Source organism: Poromitra crassiceps, assembly GCF_964638095.1.
Source record: "Poromitra crassiceps genome assembly, chromosome: 15".
In the NCBI taxonomy this organism is placed as follows: Eukaryota; Metazoa; Chordata; class Actinopteri; order Beryciformes; family Melamphaidae; genus Poromitra; species Poromitra crassiceps.
Genome location: NC_139634.1, coordinates 14,603,748 through 14,614,930, shown reverse-complemented (window position 1 = coordinate 14,614,930; position 11,183 = coordinate 14,603,748). Strand labels below are relative to the sequence as shown.

General features: G+C 42.9%; 1 protein-coding gene across 2 annotated transcripts in view; it reads right to left on the bottom strand.

The window, feature by feature from the left end:
- Positions 1–11,183, bottom strand: part of trpc7b (transient receptor potential cation channel, subfamily C, member 7b) — a gene marked incomplete at both ends in the record, with an annotated part of 91,976 nt that overhangs the window by 56,628 nt on the left and 24,165 nt on the right. The window lies entirely within an intron of this gene.

The following is an 11,183-nucleotide window of genomic DNA, read 5'->3' as shown; positions in this document are numbered from 1 at the left end:
CGATCGTTAAGGATTGGAATCGATTCTGTGGCATTTGGATCGATTTTTTAATTATTAAAAAAAAAAAAAAAAAAAAAAAAAAAAAAAAAAAAAAAAATTGGACTAGGTTTGGGTGGAATTCGTTCCTCCTCGCCCCACTCCATTGCACAGCCGACTAACGTGAGGTGGAGCTTCATATAGTCTCTAGTTTTCTGGCTGGGCACGGGCCTTTGTGCCAACAAAACTGTTTTAAACATGAGAAATTCACACCGGCATGCGCCGGGGACAGCAGTGTTGGAGAGGAGACACATTGAAATAAAGAGTTCATTGAGGAGAACACGTTGTCTTTCGTATTTTCTGCCATAGGCATTCATTTTGTTAAAAAAAAAAAAAAAAAAAAAAAAAAAAAAAATTGAAAATTTTCTAAGTATTAATAAAATCGATAATCGATAATTGATCGTTAATTCTCACCGATTATCGATTTTGGAAATTTTTCAAAATGAACATCCCTAATAGGCACGTTTCAAAAGTTTAGCTGTTACGGTTCATCATGTTTTGAGCATCTGTGTGGATTATGTAGGATGATTATTTACCACTCCATCTGGCTAGCTAGATCTTTGTAAAGGTGCTAGAAGCATCAAATAGTCCAAAACGAATGAAAAGGATTCCTGCACATTATGCAAAACTTCACTCTTTTGCATAGATTGAAGTGTGCAGGAATCCTTTCAATTTGTTTTGAGCATCTGTGGATTATAATGAATCCAAATATATAGAATCAATGTGATTATAATACATCCAAAAGAATACATGCTGTGGAGGGAGTGTTGTAAAGTGATGTGATACTTCATCCATCCTGGCTTACAGTACAGGATCTTCAGCAGGGTGGGTGCTCTCCAACACAGGGGTTTAAACCCTGATCCTCAAGAATGGGTATTGAGGAGGAACACCTTCCAGCAGCGTACCAGTGTCTTGCTCTCAGTAATGGAGCATACAGGTACAATCCATCCTCATGACAAGGCGCTTGAGTTCAACTACCTCCTCTCATACGGATTCTTCCCACACGGGCACTGCTGCATGCTGAAGCATTCTGCTTTAGGGCAGCTCTTAAAGCAATAACACAGATACAGTGTTGCTGCTATTGCTCTGTGTTTGTACACCCATGTTTGCTGCATAAGGAGACAGCAGCTACAGTATGTGAATCAATGCCAAATTATAACTATATCATTTGTTGCAAAAAATTGCTAAATATGTGTTTCATGACTGATTTTAAGACATTGAAGTCTAAAAGGCTTCAAACATTTTTACAACGGGACCTCAGGGTTTGCACTGGTTTCATGGTCATGTGGATGGAGTGAATCAATAAAGCTGATCCTATCTCCAAATGGCAACTGAAAACTATTACACAGAAATGTAATAACAAAATAACCAAAAAAGCATTGTTTTAAAAGACAGTTTGAAATACCAGACACCTTCCAACAACCTATAGCCTTTTTATGGATGATCTATGTTTCTTTATTTTTTTTTTACATTTTACCTTCTTGACTTCGTACTTGATGGCCAGCTTAACGCGGCTGAGGCAGGGGCGGTCGTAGGCGGTGGGGAGGCACACGTCCACGTCACCGTTCAGTATGGCCTCCACCTCCTCCGTGTCCCGACAGAGGTCCAACACCCCCACCACAAAGTCCTTACACTGCATGGACAGCTTCCGGTAGTCGTTCTGCATGCGGGTGGATGGGTAACATTAGATAGAGGAGGGGGAAGAAGGGAGGGAAGAAGATACGATTAAAAAAGCCTCGTGATTTGTATTTCTGAGTAGCAGATTCGGTCTCCATTGTTCTACTGGCTGCCACTCTGTGGTAGCATATCAGCATAATTGTGTTTAATGATAATTTGTAGAAATGAGTGTATTACATGAACAGATCCACGCAGTTGAATGCATTTGATGAGATTTTAATTATTATGAAAATGCTAACTAGAGTTTTTCTTACTCACAGCCTCATTTTAGATTTTAGATTGGATCCAAAGAAAATAACTCCCGCACACTGTCTCCAAATGCATTCTTCAGAATTCACGAGAATCTGATGACGTTCTTTGGACCGAAATGTTATTCTCTCTGTTATTAAACCTTTTGCATTTGGAGACAGTGTGCGTGAGTAATTTTCTTTGGATTCAGTCAGGTTTTCCCTCCTCCGACGCACCTGTTGTTTTTAGGTGTGCAGAAACTTTGCTCCTTCAGATTTTAGATTGAGCCTCTTATTGTGCTTTTCTTTCAAATATCCTTACATTTGTGCGTCTGAATCAGGAACATCTTGGGAGTTGTAACAGGCTGTATTTTGGGGAAATGCCTGCAGCTGTATGAGAAGTGTTTTAACATGACATAAAATACGACTGAGGTGTGAATATCGATATGCTGTTTTTGTGTGTGTGTTAAATCCCAAGTCACCGGTTACTTTTTTTTTCACTGTCTCTCTCTCTCTCTCTCTCTCATCCCTTCATCCTTCTCTTAATGTGTCGTGACTTAGCCTAACTGTATTCCTCTCAGGCTTTTCATCCCTCCGTCTCTTTTCCTATGCCTCTCCTAATCCATCCGTTTCACTTCTCCCCTCCTCTCCCTTGTCGTCTCCACCTTTCGCTCCTGGTCCCTTCCCTCTAACACCACCCTCCCTCCCTCCCTCCCTCTCTCCCTCCCTCCCTCCCTCCCTCCCTCCCTCGCTCTGTTCCTTACAAAGCGGGGAGACGGCCGGCAGACTGCAGGCTCTGGCGGCGCTCCGAGTCCCTCGATAATAGTGGCTCATTATGAATTCACAGCTGTGTTGAAAAATACCATTAAAGTGCGCTGATAACAGCCGCTTTGACTCAAACTTCCATCCAGCCTGTAGTCGTTTTAAGACACACACCCCTGAGGATCTGCCTGCAAACATCGTCATAATTTCACACCTGAATTAGCTTTCCTCTCCTCCCTCTCTGCTCTCTTGCCTCAGTCTCCTCAGTCAACCCTGACTATATGTTTTGCATTCCTCCAGTGTGGTTCACTCCTCGGAGGTGGGGGGGGGGCGTCTGGGATGGATCCGTCTTGAATATAAAATGCTGTAATCAGTTTTGTACCCAGGCATACAAAGCAGAATATCTCCCCTCTCTGGTATGCCAATGCATACACAATGACACATTGCTGAGAGCCAATTGCGAGAAGTTCCACAGGAAATCAGGCTCAAGGAATGATAATGAGAGAGAGAAGAGGGGCTGATAGATGGAAGGTTGGTCAAAAGAAGCATCACCATCTGCAGATTGAATAATGGATTTCTTGGCATTGACCAAGGACAGCGAGCATCTTTGCGCTCTCTGGGGACGGGGAGAGAAAGTGGCCATTTGGTGTATTTTGTCTTGGGGGTGGAGACGTGTAAACCATCAATTTCAATCTCACGCTTCTTTTCATTTATGGGAAGATGACTTCAGGGCAGTGATTTTATATATACTGCAGGAGAAAGTTGTCTCATTCACATCATGAAACACAACACACACAAACACGTGTGCACACGCACAGACATATATACAAATATAATCACAAGGAGGCTTCAGGGAAGGGAGGCATGTGGCACGTGCCTTGGGGGCTGAAGGAGAGGAAAGTGAAAGTCCGACAGAGTGAGATTGAAAATGGAGAGAGAGAGAGAGAGAGAGAGAGAGAGAGAGAGAGAGAGAGAGAGAGAGAGAGAGAGAGAGAGAGAGAGAGAGAGAGAGAGAGAGAGAGAGAGGGTGTGTGAATGGGAGAGTGGGGATGGTTACAGATGATGAGTGAACTCAACAGGGAACATTGCATTTACTGAAAGCATAGCCTCTTGAGATGTAGGCAGCATATCATTTTCGAGGGGGTGCTATTCTGTAGGCACAAATACAAAATTGACTACAGACAGAAACTAAACAGCATTAGCCTACGTAACATACCCTATAAATACAAAGTTACAGACAGCTGACCCACCCTCTCCTACCCACACCCCCAAACCTCTATTATTAGGGCCTCTATCATTTTTTCAACATTAGAATATTCTATTGAGGTTTTCAATGAATATTCAAATGTCTGCCATGACATCATCATGACAAAAAAAACAAAAAACAAAAAACAAACACCAAAATGTAGCATGTGTTGTTTGGCTTCCTTCCTGACAAGTTAGCATGACATGGTTAGGTCTTTAGTTTCATACCAGTAGCTTCACTATACAGTACCTTGAGGAGGTCCGCGATTTAAAGTTGTGCAATAACAATTGTATTTACCATCATAAAAAGGTGAGTAATTGCTATGTTGTATTTAAAAAGGTAAATAAACAGCGTTTACCCACCACTAACAGCCCTGACCGTGAGCTACCGTAACATGACAGAAGTTCACTTACAGCTCTCAAATGATCTGCTAAGTTCATAGTAGAATGATGGTACACCAGTTTCACTTTGCATAACTGGCAAATCAGTTTTTTAGGATGAACATCAGCAATCTTAAAATGCTTCCAAAGCGTCCATTTCTTTCAGACATCTTTCTGCATGCTGCTTTCTGCTAGTGGTGTTGTGATCATGACGTCGATCGCCAAGCACCAGTGCGTGTGACACCAGTAGAATGAATCTGCCAGAGGAACATGAGGGGTGATGATTGGTTGGGTTTAGGGGTTGGCTTTAGGCATGAGGAGTGATGATTGGTTGGGGTTAGGGTCAAAGGCAGGGTTAGGTCCCTCCGGCCGATCCATTCTAGCATCAATCTTATTTAACGGCCTGTATGGGGGGGGGGGGGGGGGGGGGGGGGGGGGGGGGGGGGGGGGGGGGGGGGGTTGCTGAATGTGCGGATGTAGCATTCGGATGCTGATTTATTTATTTATTCAGCATTATGGACGAATAATCAGATGTCCAAACGATTCGGTACAGCCCTATCTATTATACCAGAAAATGTGCTACTACATCATGTGCAGAGACCTGGGGAGATGGAGAAGGGGTGGTGTGGGAGATGGTAGATGGAGGGATGAGAAGGAGAGAAGGGTGGAGAGAGGGATATGTGAGGACTTGTCCGTCACTTGGGAAGAGAAAAGGCCTCATGAGTATACAGACACAGCTGCTGCTACTAAGTCGATTTTTACACCTCTGAGCATCGGTATGTGCGTGTGTGTGTGTGCGCGCGTGTGCACATGTGTGTGTGTGTGTGTGTGCGCATGCGACTGTGTCACAAGTCATTGAGGCTATGTACAGTACTGTATGTACAACATATTTACTCACATATTTACTAATGACCAGGAGGAAGATAGTGGGAGGATAGTGAAAAGTGAGAGGAAAATGAGAGACCTCAAACCATACCACCTCTCTCTCTCTCTCTCTCTCTCTCTCTCTCTCTCTCTCTCGCTCTCTCTCTCTCTCTCTCTCTCCATTTGTCTCTGTCTATCTCCCTGTGTATTTCCTTCGTGCAAAGGTCACAACACTGTAGATTCAGAACATCACAACATGACATATGAGGAACGTGCACCAGCTTTTAGACCACGGGTCTAAAAGGTGGTGCAGTTCTCATTCCCGTCGTCATTTTTCGACACCACCGGTTTTACCTTCCTCCACTGGTTACGTTCCTCCACCGTTAATTTGAAAACGTCACGTCGGTTAAAATTTTTGGGGGGGGGGGGAAGTCATGTGAATTAAATCTACAATGTCGCCGCGTTGGTTAGGCAACAAAAACAACTTGGTTAAGATTAGGGTTATGGTTCGGTTTAGGGTAAAAAAAACTGGGGGGCAAAACTCGGCTCTCCTGTGTGACGGGATAACGCTTGTTATGATTTGGCACTATATAAATATGAAATTGATTGAAAATTGATTGATTGATTGATTTACCGGTATAGCTAATCCCACACCTTCACCCTTTAATTTAATGTCACAATCCCATGGCATCACTTTCAGACATTTTGCTGGACTATCCTCTCTGTCTTAAGCCCATGGCAGTTGTTGGATAATGTTTGGTTGGCCTTGTGCCAAGGCCTATGGCATGGCATTGTTGTTCTACTGATCTTTACCACTACCAATGAGATCATCAAAATAGATGATTTGATTTGTTGAAGGAGGTAAATGTATTAACGTTTCAAGTATTTTATTGTCCTGGAGTGCAGGAAAAACACCCATCCGAGTCATTACTTATTCATGATGTGGATCTGACTGTGGAAATAAGTTTTTAGCATTGAACAGGTCATTAATTATGTGTGTGATGGATTATGATGCCTGTGCTTGGTCGCCACTGTGGAGCTCCAGGAATAACAAGACTGTGAATGTAACCAAAACCAAAATATTAAATCTAAATCTTAAGCTGTTATATAATCAATAACCAAAGCACAGAGTATCATTCTCTGTACTTTTTGGATAATTGCACCTCCAAAACCTATAGGATATATTATCCATTCAATGGATACAACATGGTGCTAACCTAGTCTGATTCATTTACAACTTAGGCTACGCATGCAAAAAAGGGGGGGGGGGGGGGGTGAACAATCTCAGTCATGGCCTAAAGTTTAGGCCCTAAAGTAATGTTACATCAATATATCAGACGAACTGTTATTATTGTAACGTATGGTATGCCCATTATAACTCGGGATATTTAACCCGGGGTTAGAATTAATTGCACCGGGAGATCATTTACAGGACACTGTGTCCTGCAGATTTTAACTTGCAGGACTTTGATGAATTTTAAAGGACAATGTCCTGCAATTACGGGACAACGGAAACCCTGGTACAATGTCCAAACGTGTCATCTACATGTATGCTGCCTCCTTTTCCCACGCATACTGTAGATCTCAACTCTGGTTCAAGTCACAGAGGAAATGTCAACTCCATTAACCATGATGAAATTGTTCTTCTGATTTGCCATTACAGTTTATTCCCTCTCAAATTCCAAGGAGAAAGGGGATAAATGTCATTTCAGTTTTGCGTCTGTCACATTTAATATCTCAGTGACACTATTCCCCGCCCTAATCTACACGATATTTTTCAACACCAGTTATATTTCCCATATGAAAGATGAGTGTCTGAGGCTGTTGGCAGGCTGTCTTAACATTATTTGATATTTGAATGTTGTAATGAGAGGATGGGCCGGAGAGGGACAGGAAGACAAAGAGAGAAAGAGGAAGACAGAGGGGTGATAATGAGACGGTAATGAGACACATGCGCTCTAACAGAACGCTGGTCCCTCAGGTGAACCTTTCTCATTAATCTGTCTGGAGACACAGAGCAAAATGACAAGCAGAAAGGCAGACACAGACAGACAGACAGACAGACATACAGACAGACAGACAGACAGACAGACAGACAGACAGGCAGACCCACAGACAGACAGACAGACAGACAGACAGACAGACAGACAGACAGACAGACAGACAGACAGACACACAGACAGACAGACAGACAGACACACACACAGACAGACCCACAGACAGACAGACACACAGACAGACACACAGACACACAGACAGACACACAGACAGACAGACACGCAGACACGACAGAGGGGGGAGCTAAGAATATTGTTATTTAATTGCTTTAATATCATGATCATGCTCTCAACATGAATGACCTCCACTATCAATATAATTCAGTATGCAACCAATGGAGCTGAGAAGTTTATTCCACTCCAAATCTAAACCTGTCTGGAATACACACACCTTCTCAGAAATGTGTTCACTGCCTCCTGACTATCATTCCATTACAACAGAATAACAATGCATTATGATAAAGTGGGATTAGTCTGTTCGGCCATAGTAACCACCCATAATGCTAGTAGAGACCGGAAAAATGACCTTGTTATCCTACTTCACACAAGAGTTGTTTGGAACCTACAGTAACCTGCAGAGTGAGCCTATACCCTGTGTCACCACAGACACCTGCAGTTCATAAACGCTGCAATACTCATAAAAGCTTCCATCAATGGGCCATAAGCTCAAGCACCATTGTGTTAACTTGCTATCAGATAGATAGTGACTTTACTTAACAGACATTTATTTGCATGGGATTTTTTTAGATGATCACCTTCCTTAACACATTCTTGACAAGCCGTGTACCCATACTGGACATCCAGTCACAGGAGTAAAAACTGCCCAAGTCAGAAAACTCCCACACAGAATGCACAGAAGTGCAAGCACAGCAAACTCTTTGGCTAGATTTTCTGCTAAGGGCATTTGTGCAGATCCCAAGGAGATCATTGCTATCAACAACCTTCCTTCGTCTATGTCTCTGAGGTTCGCAGTCGGCTCTGAATTACAACACACTGCTCAAATATCATTCCAGAAAGGGCCACACAAGCTACAGCAAACAGCCATGGAAAAGTTGAAAACACAACTGAAGAGCAACACAATGGCCTACTCTGATCCAGACAGTGAAGAAGTCAACGCTACAGGTTGATGCCAGCCCTGGTGCTTTAGGTGCCACACTAACAGCCACACTGATGACTGCATCGTGGCATATGCCAGCCAAGCACTCATACAAGTGGAACAACACTACTCACAAACTGAAACAGAAGCTCGAGCACGTTCATCTGTACCTGTATGACTTTCATTTTACAGTCACTACAGACCACAGACTGATCAACTCCATCTTCAATAGCCTGAGTGCTACACCACCTACAGTGAAGAAGAATATTGGAAAAGAGAAAGATTATCCTGCTGACAACATGTCAAGGCATTCTGTCAGTGGAAAACCCCCACACAGATCTTCTTGCATGGCAGAGGAGTAGTGAACTTCATCACTGACAGCACACTTCCGAGGTGATGACACTTGAAGAAGTTCAAGAAGTATCTTCAGCAGCACTACCGACATTAATTGGTCTGCACACCACAGGAAACGGGCATGATACACAGGAGACCGTGGATGGTGATTTCCACACTCTGAAATCACTCCTTCAGAGTGTCATTCTCAGAATAGCAAGGCTTGTATTACCAAGCACTCTCTCCACCACAAAGCCATTAGCCTTCATGACCCGGTCAAAAGCACTAGACAACACTTAATTCCATGTCAAGCAGCATCCACTCAAAACCACCGAGAAGAACCACTCAAGCTTCCTGCAGACCCGTGGAAAGAAGGTTCCTTTGTTTTCACAAGTCATCCTCATCCAGCAACTACCTACTTGTTGACAAATACGGCAGATGCTGAGATGCTTAAGTCCACAGCAGCCACTATACTGTAACTCACTGGACAAGATATTTTCATCATTTAAAATACAAGCTGTTGTGAAAACAGACAATGGACCCCCATTCAATAAACATTAATTCACAGATTTCTACCTGGGATTCAACCGCAAAGAGATAACACCACATTGGCCATGAGAGCAAATAAATACACAATTACAGTCACAACATCTGACAGACGACCTTGGAAACAGGATCTTGGCAGTTTCCCCAGGAACCACCGTGCAGTCCTTCATGGCACAACTCAACAGACTCCAGCTGAGCTACGGCTTGGAAGACAACTCCACACCACTCTCCCCACCATGCAACTCAGACCAAACAGACCAAACTCTGTGACACAGATGAGCATGCCAAACAGTGCACGGAATTGAATGAATTGCTTATGTGTCACAGAGACAGAGACAGTATGAGACTGACAAAGCGTTTGATTGCTTCTCTCTTTGCCCCTTTGATTCATCCCCTCAACACTGTCACTAATCTTGTCCTCCTGTCAATCCACAGTTAAAAGTGATATAGCTTATCCCTGACATTTTCATTTGTGTAACTGTCATTTATGCTACACTCCATTCCCAAAGGGAGGTTCAGCCGACAAAATGTCGGGTTGGTTGGTCTTGCCTGGGGAAAACCCCCCGCTGCACAGGAGGCTCAGGAGCTGATGTGTTTTAAGCAGCTGCACCAGCAGGCTGTTTGGAATGAATGAAAGAACTGTAACCTACAGAAACTCAAATGTCACCTGCAAATGTCACAGTAGTGAGCAAGACTGTTTGATAAGTGGTGAGTGCAGTGACAAAACATCACAGTAATGACAGTTCAGCACCAAAGATGTTGCAGATTTCTACTATAATTTTAATACTATAATTATTTAATTCATATGTCCAGCATATGAATACTGTTGCTGTGTACATGTGTGTTTGTGTTCATATGTGGTTACATGCTACAGTGTGTTTGCGCTCTGTGTGTGTGTGTGTGTGTGTGTGTGTGTGTGTGTGTGTGTGTGTGTGTGTGTGTGTGTGTGAGCAGTGAGTAAGCAGAGCAGAACGGTGTCGCTGATCTGAGTCAAAGATGCAAAGACTTTAGATCTGGCTACTTCAAACAGCATCATTACCCATCATCACATACATGATAGCTAATCTTCTCTGACACCCAGAAACACAGACAGACACACACACACAGGCACACACAGACACACACAGACACGCGCGCACACACACACTTGTAATCCTACATTTGAATTTAAATTTGCCACTTGTGTGTGCAGTTTTTGGCTCAAAATCCAAATTCAAATTCAATAATGTCATTTTCATTTGACATTTCCTGTACTAGTATTGACATTTCATTTAAATTTGCATGCTTTATTTGTGAAGCTGGCCACAATATCATCTCCGGTTCTGTAAAAGTATATTTTCTTTTCAAAATAAAAGCCGGAAGAGCTTGCCACGGTGGTGATTTGTGAAATCTCCCTAATCTGTACGTTGAATTGCCTCTGTGTAAGAAATGTGCTATACAAATAAACTTGCCTTGCCTAATCTCCCTTGAATTCGATTTCTGAGCCAAAAATTGCACACGCCAGTGGGCAATTTAAATTCAAATGTAGTAATCCTACATTTGAATTTAAATTTGCCATTTTACACTTCCATTTGAATGATGCATGCCGTACGCTTCCACAGGCAAAAATCTCCTCTCAAATCTAATCTCATGCTGTATTTTGAATCAAACAACAAAGTGTTCTATTTTGCAGCTCTCATTTGAACACACAGATGGAGGAAAGATTGCATCGAGAGAGGCTTCTTTAGAAGATTAACAAACTACTGAGGCTGGCAGCGCACTGGGAAATCAAGATAAGAGTTTAGGCAACAAGGGTAGCGAGATGGATCAGATGTTTGCAGATGATCAAACATTGGCTCTGTGTGTTAGTGTGCAGACTGTGAATGTAAGGATATAATTAACAGGGTGAGGGTAGAGCGACAGGAAGACAGCAAAGTAAAAGTCAGATCTAAACAGAGAGACAAGGAGAAGAGACAGACA